At 37.3% G+C, this 12,962-nt stretch overlaps 1 protein-coding gene across 5 annotated transcripts in view; it reads left to right on the top strand.

Annotated features, from left to right (window-relative positions):
- Nucleotides 1–12,962, top strand: part of SGCD (sarcoglycan delta) — a 293,057-nt gene that overhangs the window by 47,150 nt on the left and 232,945 nt on the right. Inside the window, exon 1 of one of the 5 annotated variants that reach the window (XM_082771718.1) lies at nucleotides 7,432–7,501. The exons of the other annotated variants lie outside the window; for them this stretch is intronic. The gene's annotated coding sequence lies outside the window, so the exon portion shown is untranslated. Of the gene's footprint in view, nucleotides 1–7,431; nucleotides 7,502–12,962 lie in introns of those variants that run through there. 5 annotated transcript variants of the gene reach the window in all.

The following is a 12,962-nucleotide window of genomic DNA, read 5'->3' as shown; positions in this document are numbered from 1 at the left end:
TGCTAAATACGTATTTTTTCTTTTCAGAGAGCCTTTGAATGCTATTTTAAAATAAAATTGAAATTCCATCTTTGTGTAATTAAAATGTGTGAAGTCAGAAGGAAATCAGATAGGAATAACAAACCTGGCATGTTATTTCCTCTTTTCTTCCTTGCAGGTATTAAAAATAAATAAATAAATAAAAACCCCAAACAAAACAGCCATGGAAAGCAAGGTGTCTGAGGCAGCAAGGGATAAAGACTTTAATATCTAATATAAATGAAGGAGATTTTTTCCCTCTAACAACATGAAGAGGTCACTCAGACCCTGGCACTTGAGTTTCCTTGTGCGGTATAGATTTTGAAATTGCAGTGCAATTCCTCACTTTTTAATAAGCAGAAAATTGCATGAGAACTTTGACAAATTAGCATCACTATCCAGTGACCTACCTAAGGGTGAAAAAGGAGGAAAAAAGCATGAGAGTAGGATGATTAATTGGATGAAACATTATACCATAAAAAGCAACATGAAGTCCTGTTTAAAGCATGTCTCAACTGGTAGAATCCACATCTTTTGTTTATGGTGCTTCAGATTGCTGCAATCCATCAAAAGGTACGCAGAGGTCTGCTCTTCAGTTCTTGGTGTGTCCCAGTGCTTAGTTCCTTTCAGTGTTAACATAAATATTAGCTATAAGGAAGCAAGTGTGCTTTAAATTTCTCTTCATTCCAGACAAAGTATACAATTAGCTTAAGTTTATCCTTTCCTAAGGGAGAAATACTGCAGTTGGTCTTTTGTTACTCTTCCTCATTACCAGTGTTTGACCAGAGTAACGTGCTGTGGCCCAACAGTGATGTAATGCTTTGCATCTGTGATACTCTGCATATTCGAAGGCTGCTAGAAATAATACCCTATTTTTGTCTTAATGTGACTAGAATAATAGCACTTTTAAAGAAACCATTTTGATATTATGAATACAAACTCCACATTTTTTTTTTTAACAGACTAAGCTGTTGAAGCTGGGTCAGTACACAAGCATCTTTCCCTCCCAAGCAGCACAGGGACTTCAGTGTCTTCAAGAAGCACATCTTGGGATACTTTAATACATCACAGGGATTGAACAGATGGATTAGAACAAATTGCTTCCTCCTATGGTTCCTAAATTCATGGTGGTGTAGTATGACAGTGCAAAATTCCTCATTTTATGATGATTAAAAACTGGCAAATGTTCCCTTCCATTTAACCTCAGGCCCCTAACCAGGGAGGCCAGGGCTCCCTGTGTGCCTTGTACCCCTAAAATGCAGATTAAATAGATTAAGAATTTCTCTGCTCAGTTGTGTTTGCCTGAAAAATGCATAAATTACATCAGGATTGGGCTACATTTAATCATTTACCATTTAATCTTGTTAGTCATGTGATTTAAACGTGGTTTATGCGTGTGGAAACAAGGAGAAAAGGTCTTGAACTTGTAGAGAAATATGAGCTTGCTGCAATTCAAATAATAGAGGGTACTTATTGTATCATGTCTATTCCCAATTTTCTTCAAAGTACTGTTTCTCATTGCTCCTTTTGTTGTTTTGGTGGCATAATGGCATAGCTGGGAGCTGTAATTCTCAACATTTTCTTTCAGAGCAAACTATACAAACATGCTATGGATGTTTAGAGGTACTGTTTCAAGGTAGCTTTGACAGCAAGTTGTTGTTCCAGTATCCACTGAGACATTGGCAGGAGACTGGCTGGGGAATGGGGCAGAGATAGAGAGGAGCACTGCAGAAATGCACGAAACTGAGGAGTGCTTTTCAGCCCACGGCTGCTTCTCCCAGGGGATACGAAACTGTATGTTGCTCTGCTTCACTGCAAAATAAGCTACACTGTAAAATATGAAGATTAGTTTAAAAGTACTTTGACAAATTATAAAATTGGTTTAAAAATAGGGGGAAATTTTGGGGAAAAAAAAAAAAAAAAGCATTGCTTTTTTTCAGTTTCTCATCAAAGGCATGAAACAAAACAAGCAGTGGCACATCAGTGGCACATCTCCAGATCTGTACTAGTTATTTTTCTCTTCAGTCCTTCAGGACCAAAACAACAAAACACTTATTTACTTGTTCTCCAACTTTACCCCAAGTTGGCTAAACCCTAGAGTAGACACACTAGAAAGTTAAGTGTATTCTTTGGTCTTCATTCTTCTCTTTAATATGCTTTTTCTTTATTTTTTTCCTGTTCAGCCTCTGCCTGCCTTGGCTGCTATCAGCACATAATGCTGAGAGTGTATAGGTACTTGTGCTCCTACACTGCCAAAGAACTGCGTTTCCTCTTCTCCCTTTATTTTCATATACCCCTGTATCAAATCACTTAACTTAATCCTTAAATAAATGTATTCAATCGTTATATAAATTAGTATAACACATTTCACTCCTTTGTGCATCCTGAGGTGCAGAAGTGGACTCCGGGTAATACTGGATAAAGCCACATGTGTAAATTAAACATTTGTCTGGGTACATTACAAGCATTATTTGAATCTGTGAGCAAAGGAGGTTGAGGTTTGTTATTGTAACTGGAATGAGCTAAAGCAAAGTGAAACCCCCAGTTCCCACCAGGGATTTGAGAGGCATCTACTTCTGCAGCTTTAAGCAGTTTGAAATACATCTTTATTTTTTTTAGCTGAATTCAGCCCTGAGGGCAAATGAGTGGCAGCCAAATTAATGTGATAGTCTCTAAAGGCACTGAATGGATTTCATATCCTCTTCTGAAAGATCTGTGCAACAGCATTTATCTGGAGGACAATAGTGGTGAGAGTTTTGGTAGGAAAAAAAAGAGTATATTTTCAGTAGAAGATTTTTTTTTTTTTAAATATGTATTCACTTGAGTAATAAAATTACTTGATTTGAATAATAGTGTTTTCTATAAGAACAGTAGTTAAGTACTGACAAAACTGTTAACAGTAGTTCTTTTGTTGGGGACAAGTGAAACATGCTGCTGTTAGCACTGAACCTTGTAGCTGAATCAGGGGAATTAACTTTCTCCTGATGGGGCAGACTGTCCCTCCCCTGTGCACCCATCCTGGGCAGGGTGAGGAGCACGGTGATTGTTGGATTCTCATCCTTCAGGCTGGCTGATGAATTGGCTGAAGACCTGCCATTTAATTCTGCTTTACTAGTTGGTTATAGGGTAAGGCAAACAGCAACCGTGATTTCAGGCTGTGGACTGAGGTACCGATTGCATACAGGCTGGTCTGACTCTGCTATTTTCAGAAGTTCACTGCAATTAAGCTCTCAAGTGCTTAATGAGATGCAGGTAGAGAATATCTAGTATTTTTGATGATACTGAAGGATGCTGAAAAGCTGCAGAAGGAGTTAAGGGAAAGGGCAGCTTATTCTTGATGAGGACAGAGTGGCTGGTGAGGGAACACAGCCGTGTCTCTTTGTGGGGTCGATACCAGTCCTCATTTGTTCCCCTTAGCACTGCCCAGCATTTCTGTATGACATGGGTTAAATGCCTGGGAAAATGTGACACACAAAATCTATCCTTAAAGATGAAATAGCTGATTCTCTTCTTCAAGGGATTTGTGAGGAAAAAAAAAAAATCTGTTAAAGATGATGAGGTGCTTATCAGTGCTATGGGATTGGGGCCAATAATACCCCAAAATAGGGAGGTTGTGATGTGCCTGGAGCAGGAGGTGGAAGGTGGCTTTTGTAGCAAGCTGAAATTTGTGTATAAGAAGTTTGTATCTATGCAACCAAGGCAAAATTGCTGTCCCTCTTTCCTGCCTAAACTGTTCCTGCACAAGATGACTGAAAGAGAAGGAAACAGCTTCTTAAACTCTACCCTGTTTCTTTATCTCAGAATAAAATAAAGCACTGAGGTATGCAGACTGTCCTGGGCAGTCAGTTATACCTACACCGGCAATCTCAGTGGTGCAGAGGAGCCAATCTTTCTCCATGAGAAATCTGAGTGTTAATAATTTCTGGCAAGTGTTGTGCTGAAGCAGACAATTTTGTAATGCCAGCCAGGTGTGCTGAGAAGTTACACTGGGCAGTACAAGGAAAACACTTCATTCACGTTTGAATTCCTCGCCTCTTTGCAGCCTCCCAGAGCAGTGGTGTGATCCAGGGCAGAGCTGTTTCACACGGCTGCTTTCCTGTGGAAATGCCTCCAGCACTGTTCTGGTACATGGGGGATGTTTATTTTTGTGAGAATACCCCCTGGGCTGTGGAGTTTCTTTATTTTATTTTATTTTATTTTATTTTATTTTATTTTATTTTATTTTATTTTATTTTATTTTATTTTATTTTATTTTATTTATTTTATTTTATTTTATTTTATTTTTCTTTTCATTCTTTTTACCTTTTTATTTTTTTTTTTTTTTTTTTTTTTTTTTTTCTCTCCTTGAAGTGAATGAAAACGATTAAAATAACCATAAAGATAACCAGCCTTAATCCTGTCTAATGATGGCTTGTATATGGTCCCCTAACGTCACTAGATGGATGTCAACTGTAGGCTAGGAGTATTTGAACGGGGTGTATCAAATGTAAGTTTGTTTGCCTAAATGTAAGCCCAGATTGTTATATTTTGTTAAGTTATAATTGAAAAGAGACTCTTTTTCCCTTTACCTCCTGCCACCAATATTTCTATATATGTTTTTTCTCCATGATATTTTAAGGCTATTTTGTAAATGTAGGTTAGAAATTTGGTTGACTGAAAAAAAATAATTGTTATATTTTATTTTAAATATGCATATATACATAATAATATTATAATTTATGTATTATAATTTAGGAAAGGGAAAGCAACATGGGCTAAAAAATCCAGTATTTCCTTGTGTTGTCTTTCAGTTTAGAAAAAATGGGTATTTTATAGCTATGAATAAATCTCGCATGAAAATATTGGCTGTTGCCTGATCCCCAGCGGGATTTCTTGAATGTGGTTGCTTGTGCCACACAAGGATCTTTCATCCCTGGCAGACATGAGGTGTGTGAGAAATTAGTATCTGTGCTATGAAAATGTTATTTAATATATTGCTTGAATCTAGGAAGACCTTTTCCTATTCTTTAGGGATGATGTCTTAGAGATCTACTGTATTGATTTGCCTCTTAAGTCTAAGCTACTCTGGGGTAAGCGCATGTGTGTGGGCTCTGGGATAACAAGCAGTTGTATCCCAGTTAATCCATAGTATCTGCCCACAGGTAAATACAAGGTAATTCAAGGCTGCTTGGCTTAGCGTTCTGAAAATATTTGTAATCATAAATATTTTTTTGATATCAGTAAAGTTCTTCTAGGCCGAATAACTCCACACGTTTATGGAACTATTTTAGATTTCCATTGTGCTGCATGAGTAGGATATAAACACCCAATGAAGGGGGTTTAATCTTTTATGTCCTGATGCAAAGTCTACTTTTGCAACACATATTCTTGAAAATTGTTGAAATTGGTGGAATAGTTCTCTTCTTAAATTATAATATATTCTGAACAATAAAATCAATGTAGTGCTATTCAATGCTGTGTAAATATTTGTTTATAAATAAAATAGTCCTTTTAAACAAACAGCTCTGAGGAGAATAGATTTTTTGTTGTGCAAAAATTATGCATGTAGTAGTTTTCAGCTACCACTTTAGCAATATGTTCACGTTTTAATTTTATTTGCACTGTACTGTATTCATACAAGGCAGCAATGGTAGAGGAAGGACTTCTCCCTACTTGAAAACAACAATTTAAACACTTAAAGGTATCTTGCTGGTGACATTTCTCTTATTTTTCTCTTTTTCTCTTTTTCTAATGGATCTGTGATTGATACTATTGTCCAGCTTTCAGAAAGACAGTGTTACAATTCATTTTTCATGAAGAGGTTTCTAATAAACTTTGAAAAGCTTCAAAGTGATTAGATCAAAATTCACTAAGAAAATGAATATTCTTTCACAGCTAACTTAATTTTTTAAAACTAATGGGATGTCTGGATGCACTGTGCTTAAAATTGATACCCTTCAGATATCTAGAATTTATCAGCATTTATATTTAATATGATACTTAATTTCTATTTCCCTCTTTTTATTTATTTAGAACAAAAATGAAAGTGACACATTGCTGTAATATTTCCAAATTACTGCATTATTCTTGTTAGGTGGTTGGGTGCTATATATCTTCTGTGGCAATTTTGAAAAACTGTTGTTAATGACTTAAATTAGGAAGAGTTCTTCCTTTAAAGATGCTAGAAGTCGATCTGTGCAACACAAGTACTTTTTGAGAGCAGTGTCCAGCATAAGGTTTGCCCATGCCCAAACAGGATGGTACAAGTGAGTGATGTTTAAGCTGAGTTGTTAGGTTCAATTCTCCGCACTATAATTTCCTGTTGCTCTCACTTTATGCCATACAAGCTGGTAGTGAAATGGCTGTCCTAGGATCTGATACAAGATTTTTTGTTAACATATGGTGGTAGCTTTGGCTGGAATTTGATCAGAATACCAATAGCTGCTGCTGCTGCCAGAAGTGAGGTTACAGGAATAGCTTCAAGGCAAACACCAAAGGCTGCTCGACAGAGGTGAAGCACAGCACGTCCCAAACACAAAATCCATTGGCTGTGATGCTTCTCCTACTCTCCTACATATATGTATGTGTATATATATATATATATTTATATCTTTTTTTGTCAGTGTTAAACAATTATTGCTAATACTGAAGATCAGGTCTTAAACATCAGCTTTGATAAAACTCCCAGTCTGAAAATAAAGTCTGGGCTTAACCTGGCCATGGAGCTTCTGCTGGCCAGTTAGAAATGAAGTGGATTACTGTTTAGTTAGCAAATCCTGGGATAATGCCATGGTGTTTCTTCTCAAATCCAGGTGAGGAGAATACTGGCATCTGCCTGAGATATGGAAACAGTTTATGTGGCCATCCAAATGAATCAATTATTAGGAGAAAATTTAAATGACCAAAATAAAGAAGAGTATCTGACGTAAAACCAACCTCTGCTTGAAGACATTCCTGCTTCTGCTGCTCCTAGCTGGTAGAAATCCTTACAGATTCATTAGTTTCAATGGGTTGAAATAATTAACATGAACTGAGATCTAGTCCTTCAGAGCCTCTTAAAATTAAGCTAATTTGAGTATAACTTTTGAGCCAATGACAGCTAAAATTAAAATCCTGCTTTAGGAAGCGTAGACTGATATTAATTTGTTCATTTTATTCCCATATACCTGTAATACAGTTGTGCATGAATCAGCATATGAGAGTGAATCCCGCAACATTGATTCTTTCTGGAAAGGGGTGCTGGAAATTGGCGAAGAGAAAGTACTGAAATGTTAAGTAGTTTTGTAAATATATTGTATCTGAAAGTAAAAATTAGAGTGGCAAACACTGGGGCTGAGAGCCTGACCCTGAGGTATGCAGATGGAACAGAAGGTTTTATTTTTCTATTTTATTTTATTTTATTTTATTTGTAGAGCAGCATAAGGTGTGAGGCTGTGGCTATGAAATGCTTCTGTTTGATGAAAATCCTTATGGAAGTCACCAGAATTGGTTTTCCTTTGTATGGGTATGTTTCATTATCTTGTTCTGACTTTTTGGACATGAATGTAAATTTTATTTCAAGTGTGATGTTTGGAAAACTTTTTTTTCAAAAACAAGAAACATCTGTTTCTTTTTTTTTTTTTTTTTTTTTTTTAAAGAAAGACTTTTTTATTTTTATTTAGATAAGCCCAATCATAAGGTACGTGTTACAGGCTACAGGTGATACTGCGAATGGAGGCTTTTGACTAGTGCAATGTGATGTCTGGCTTTAATTAATTAAATTAACCTTGTAACTGGTTATTAAGACTCTGGTTGCCTTTCTGTGCCTACTAGAATAGCCATTTTGTTGGTCATATATTTTCTGGTGCCTTGGGGCCATCGCTGATTTGCTCACACTAATGCACAGCTTCCATTCTGCCTGTCCTTTATCCTTGTTTAGAAACATCCAATTTTTTAATGGGAGCACTTGGCAAGGTGACGGCTGGCACTTGGAACTGCTCCTGGTTCTCCTGGAAATCTCATCTGCCTGGCAAAAGTGCTTTTGTCAAGACAGCCAAGAGATTACCCAGAATTAGTTGAGCTGCCAGATTTGAGGTGAAAAATAAATGTTTCTCCAGGTCAAAGTCAAGAACTGTTGTCAGGTTTTTCTTGGCTTTCCTATTCTGCATGGGACCTGCCGCTCTTCTGGGCACACCTGGTCATTTTCATCCAACTTCTTTCCTTGTGCTGATGTCTGGTGTTTTCTTCATGAGGTACTTTCTGTATCAGGCCTGGGCCCTTGGTATTAATTTGCTGTCAGGGGTGTCAGTGTTGGGAAATGGGAAATAGATGGTGGCTGCTCTGAGGCAATGTGACTGAACAGTTTTGCCTTGCAGTTGCTGGGGCCAGACCCAGTCTGCTGCGGTTTTGCATTCCCTTGATTCCTCCTAAATGTGGAAGTCACAGCTGACAGCCAAGTTATTTTAAAAGCATGACTCTCCTATTCTTTGTCATGAAATGTTGCTATTCAGGGTACTTCATGCGCTGGTGTAATTATATGAAACTGTATAAATTGGATAGGAGGAGTAGCATCTGTAAGTTTTAATTTCTGACGGGAGTGTTGGAAAAGCTTGACAGTGCGATGGTAATTATCATAACATACAACTGCTTTTATTAAATATATAAGTGTCAACTGAATATTAAAATCACATCATTAAATATGGATCTGCATGTGGTTGCTAACTGCGCTTTTGATCAATTCATATAAACATGATACATGACTCAATTGTATTAAATTTAAGTTAATTTAAAAATTAATCTTCACTTCGTTAAATCTGTAATTTTGGCAACATCCCATTTAGTGATCGTTGTAGACTCTTTCAAGCAGCCAACAGAAATGCTCTTGATTTTTTTTTCTGCTTGTGTTGGGGGGTCTAAATCTTCCTTTTCCCTCTGTGATGTGGCCTTTTATTGCATTCTGAGGCAGGAGGTGTTTTCAGCCTTTTTTTTTTTTCTCCTTTTTTTTTTTTTTTTTTTAAATCAGTTGGACAGCATAATTTACAGTGTGAAATGTAAAGATGTTGCCCTATGTAGGAGAACTTGTGAATGGCATAGTGTAGGACCCCTTTTTTTAGAGGCATTTTCCTCTATAGAAGTCGATAACGTATTATACCCACATAGCTCTGGGCACTGGTATTCATCTCTTGTTTGAAGGTTTATGTAAGTTAATTAGATAGTGTTATAAAACACTTTGGCAGATATGGATGATAGTTCTTACTGCTTTTTGAGAGGATATGTTTGAGAGAAGCACCTTTTTATGTAAAAGCTGGAGAAATAATTTAAAATATATATAGCTAAAACATTGCCGTTAACAGCTGATCTGGATTTGAATGCATTGTGCTGAGTTACAAGTATGCAAGGATCCTTCATTTTTCTCTTTGAAACATTATTTGTAGAGACTCTATGGCAAACAAGCACCTTCATACTGCTTAGAGAATAAGTGCGCAGATGAAGAAAGCTTTATTATTTCCATCTAGTTGACTTTTGACATGGCTACTGGAAAACCACTGGCATGTTCTCAGCTGAATGTTCCTTTTTCAGAAGCATTACTAAGAGCACTGCAAGTGCTTTTTTTTTTTTTTTTTTTTTTTTGTGAAAACCCTAGGTTGAAACTCTATGGGAGGAATTTAGCGAACATTAAAGAAACAGTCATTTAAATTATGGAGAAAAGGCAATAAATCACTGTGCTTGGTATTCATTCTGAACTTCATCTCATTTAGAGACTTTTTCTGTGTTGGCAGAATTAAAATATTAATTTGGTTTTCAATGGATCTCTTTCAGCCTCACTTTATGTTTCTGCCTGAGGTTTTTATAGATTTTGTCACTTTAAAAAATGTATTACTAAGGGCAGGGGTTTAATTATCTGATTTCCTTTTCCATTTAAACTTCCTGACTGAGTTTCATCTAAAGATACTATCTGCAATGTATTTGATTTTTGGATGTAGATCAGTCATCTGGAGATATCTGCGTTGTCTGACACACATGTTGGGGAATGGAGTTCAGAAATGAGGATCTGCTGCCACTCATTTTGAGTTGTTCCACTTGGACTTAGTGATTTGCTCAGGCAAGCAAACCCTCTCCCGGCTGCACTACTGCATCTGCAGGGTGGTCATGCAGCTGGGCTGGGAAAGGATAGGGGCTTGAGGACAAGAAGGTAGCAGTCAAAACTGACTCCTTTTAAGTTAAAAAGATCAAACAGGGTACAATGTTTCTGGATCTTAAGTCTCCAAAACTAAAAGCACCTGCCAAAGTCATACAGCATTGACATTATGTATGGATGGTCTTAGGAAAGGAGGCAGGCAGGATTATACTTCTCAAAGAACTTGCCCAAGCAATCCCACAGGTGGTACACTGAGTATATACATCCTTGCAAACTGTACAATCACTGCATTTCTTGCACAATCAGAAAAGTAACAAAATAGTTTGGCAGACAGAGGAGCCACTTCAGTACAGTTTTTGTGGTGCAGCACATAGGCAGTCCTTCTGTCTTGTATAGTCACGAGTAGTCTCTTGCTTTGTAGAAACTGGGCTTCTCATCAGCTAGTGCCAGTTCTTCTAGTCTTCCCCAAAATTAATTTCTTAAACATCTATAGTAATTTTCATCATCATAAAAATCTCCATGGCAGACAAATGTAATGTTCCCTCAAAGGAATTGCACCTGCAGCATGCAACAGAAATGATTGTGAGGTGACGATTAACTAATTGTCTTCAAAGCTTGTTCATGCTATTTTAATAGCCTGCAAGGCCTTTCTTCCAGCATATGTAGAGGGTGAAATATCACCACTTGTGTGTGAGCTGTCAATTGTTGGTGATCCTGGAGCTGCTGCATCTGAGGTCAGAGATGGGAACAGTCCGTGAAGGGGGTGGGGGAAAGAGATGAGACATAGAACAATGAAACAATTTTAGCTTAATATAAATATACCAGCAGTAAAGGCTTTAATTATACCAAGCTACTCTCCTTTTGAGGACCATGTGTGGCCTGGGTGCACACCCAGGGTCTGCAGTACAAACTTGGGTTCTGTGCTCCTGACATGAATAGCAGGCATAACACAAGCTTCTTAATGAGTCTTCCTCCACGGGAGCACTTACTCTCCACTTAGGTAATGAACTTTCTGTAAGTAAAAGTGTCATACAATAATTGTGATGCATGATGGGCATGTTTAGATAACCCTCCTATTATTTTAGGAAGTGCAGTACTTGAAAGAAAACTTATCCCAAGGTGTCCCTTAAACTTTTCTTTTGTATTACCCTCTGGATTACTCTCCTATCTCCTTCCTTTGATATGTTAATTCAGTCATTTTCCCTATCAGGGCTCATTTCTGCTGCTTTTTTCTTTTTTTCTTTTTTTAAATGTAATTTAATTTTGTGGAGAGTTAATGCTTATCATCCTTGTTTTACTACTTGAGAATTTTTGTGACCGTTTTTCTTCTTTGAACTGAAAGTCCACATACTTCTCTGACTTATTTTGTTTGTTTACTAGTACATTGTTATTTGTTTTTAATCAATAAATCTTCCCAACTTTTCTTTATTCTTCTAAAAGCAACACCACTGATTTTAGTTAGTGTTGTTTGTGTGTTCGAATGCCCTAGCATAATTAAGAAACATATATAACAAAACTCCTGACCAGAAGGTTTTTCAGGTTCTCTTCTAGACATGTACTTGGTAACTGTGAGTTATACTGGTTAAAGTTTCAACTTGACCCCCAGTTTATGAAAACCTTACTCTGGAGGGAAACAAATGCTTGTTGGAACTGCAGAATGATCACAGACTAAAAGCCTGGTGTTAGGTACTCCGGTCTCCAAAAGCATCACCTGTCAGATTTTACCACAACTTATGTAACGTATGAGAGAGAATTTATTTTTCATCATCTATATAGGAAATAAAAATTAACTGATTTACAACCCCTTATTCAAGCCCTTTAAGCAAAAGCTTTAAATATCTACCATTGTCTCAAAAGTTAGACGTCCAGCTGTGCCACCCACACACAGACTGGATGATGCTGATTCTGCAGAGCTGGGGTTGCCTCATACTGAATTGGAAAAATCTAGCTCTTTATCCTCTTCTTATTCAGCATAAAGCTGATGAAACAGTTTTGTCATTTGTGTTTCAAATTGAGCAGAAGTCATATGGTTTAGCAGGAGCTTAATTATATTTACTGTACAGTTCAGCCAGCTCTTTCACATTTTTTTCTTTCTTTTTTTTTCCTTTTCTCCTCCTCATGGTACTGCAGAAGCCTGCTGGCAGTACAGCTGAAAATATCACTGCTCAATTCCTTCTCAGCAGACAGTGACCCTATAATTCTGAGCAGATGCACTAATATAGCAGAGCTTCAGTGACCAAAAAGAAAAGGGCAGGAGGAAAGAAAGCCCCAAATTAGAAGTTCATTACACATGGCCCTTTTGGTCACTGCAGTGATCTCAGTGAGATGGTTCTATTAGGAGACTCAGGAAGTAAGTTTACAGTGTAGTCACAGCAGTGACTGAAGTAGCATAAGGGCTTTAAATCAGTTTTTGTGGATGCCAGTACCAGCACGCAGTCAAACCCTTGGTTTTCTATGGGTCCGCTTTCATGGTATTGGTGCGGTTCGTCCTCCTCTCTCTAACACTGATGTATTTAACAATGTTTTTAACTTATTAAGTGCACTGTGTCTTTGCCTCTGGGCACTTGAATAGCAATTAACAGTATCAGTATGTAATGAGGTACTGTATATAGGTTGAAAGAGAAAGTTCTTTTCCTCCTATGCATCTAACAAACATCAAACGAAATTCAGACTTCTTGGATTGCTGTTTTTTTTTTTTTTTTTTTTTGCTTTGTGCTGGTGTGAGTGAATCTTGGTGTCCAGGGGTTATCACTCACACTGATGGAATTGGGTGTCTGTGGTCCATAGACACTGAAATTCTCAGCCAAGTAAGTGGTGGTTTGAATGGCTCCACATCAGAAGCCAGAGT

The sequence above is a fragment of the Aythya marila genome (assembly GCF_965140915.1).
Source record: "Aythya marila genome assembly, chromosome: 14".
Lineage (NCBI taxonomy): Eukaryota > Metazoa > Chordata > Aves > Anseriformes > Anatidae > Aythya > Aythya marila.
This window is presented reverse-complemented; position numbering and strand designations above follow the sequence as displayed.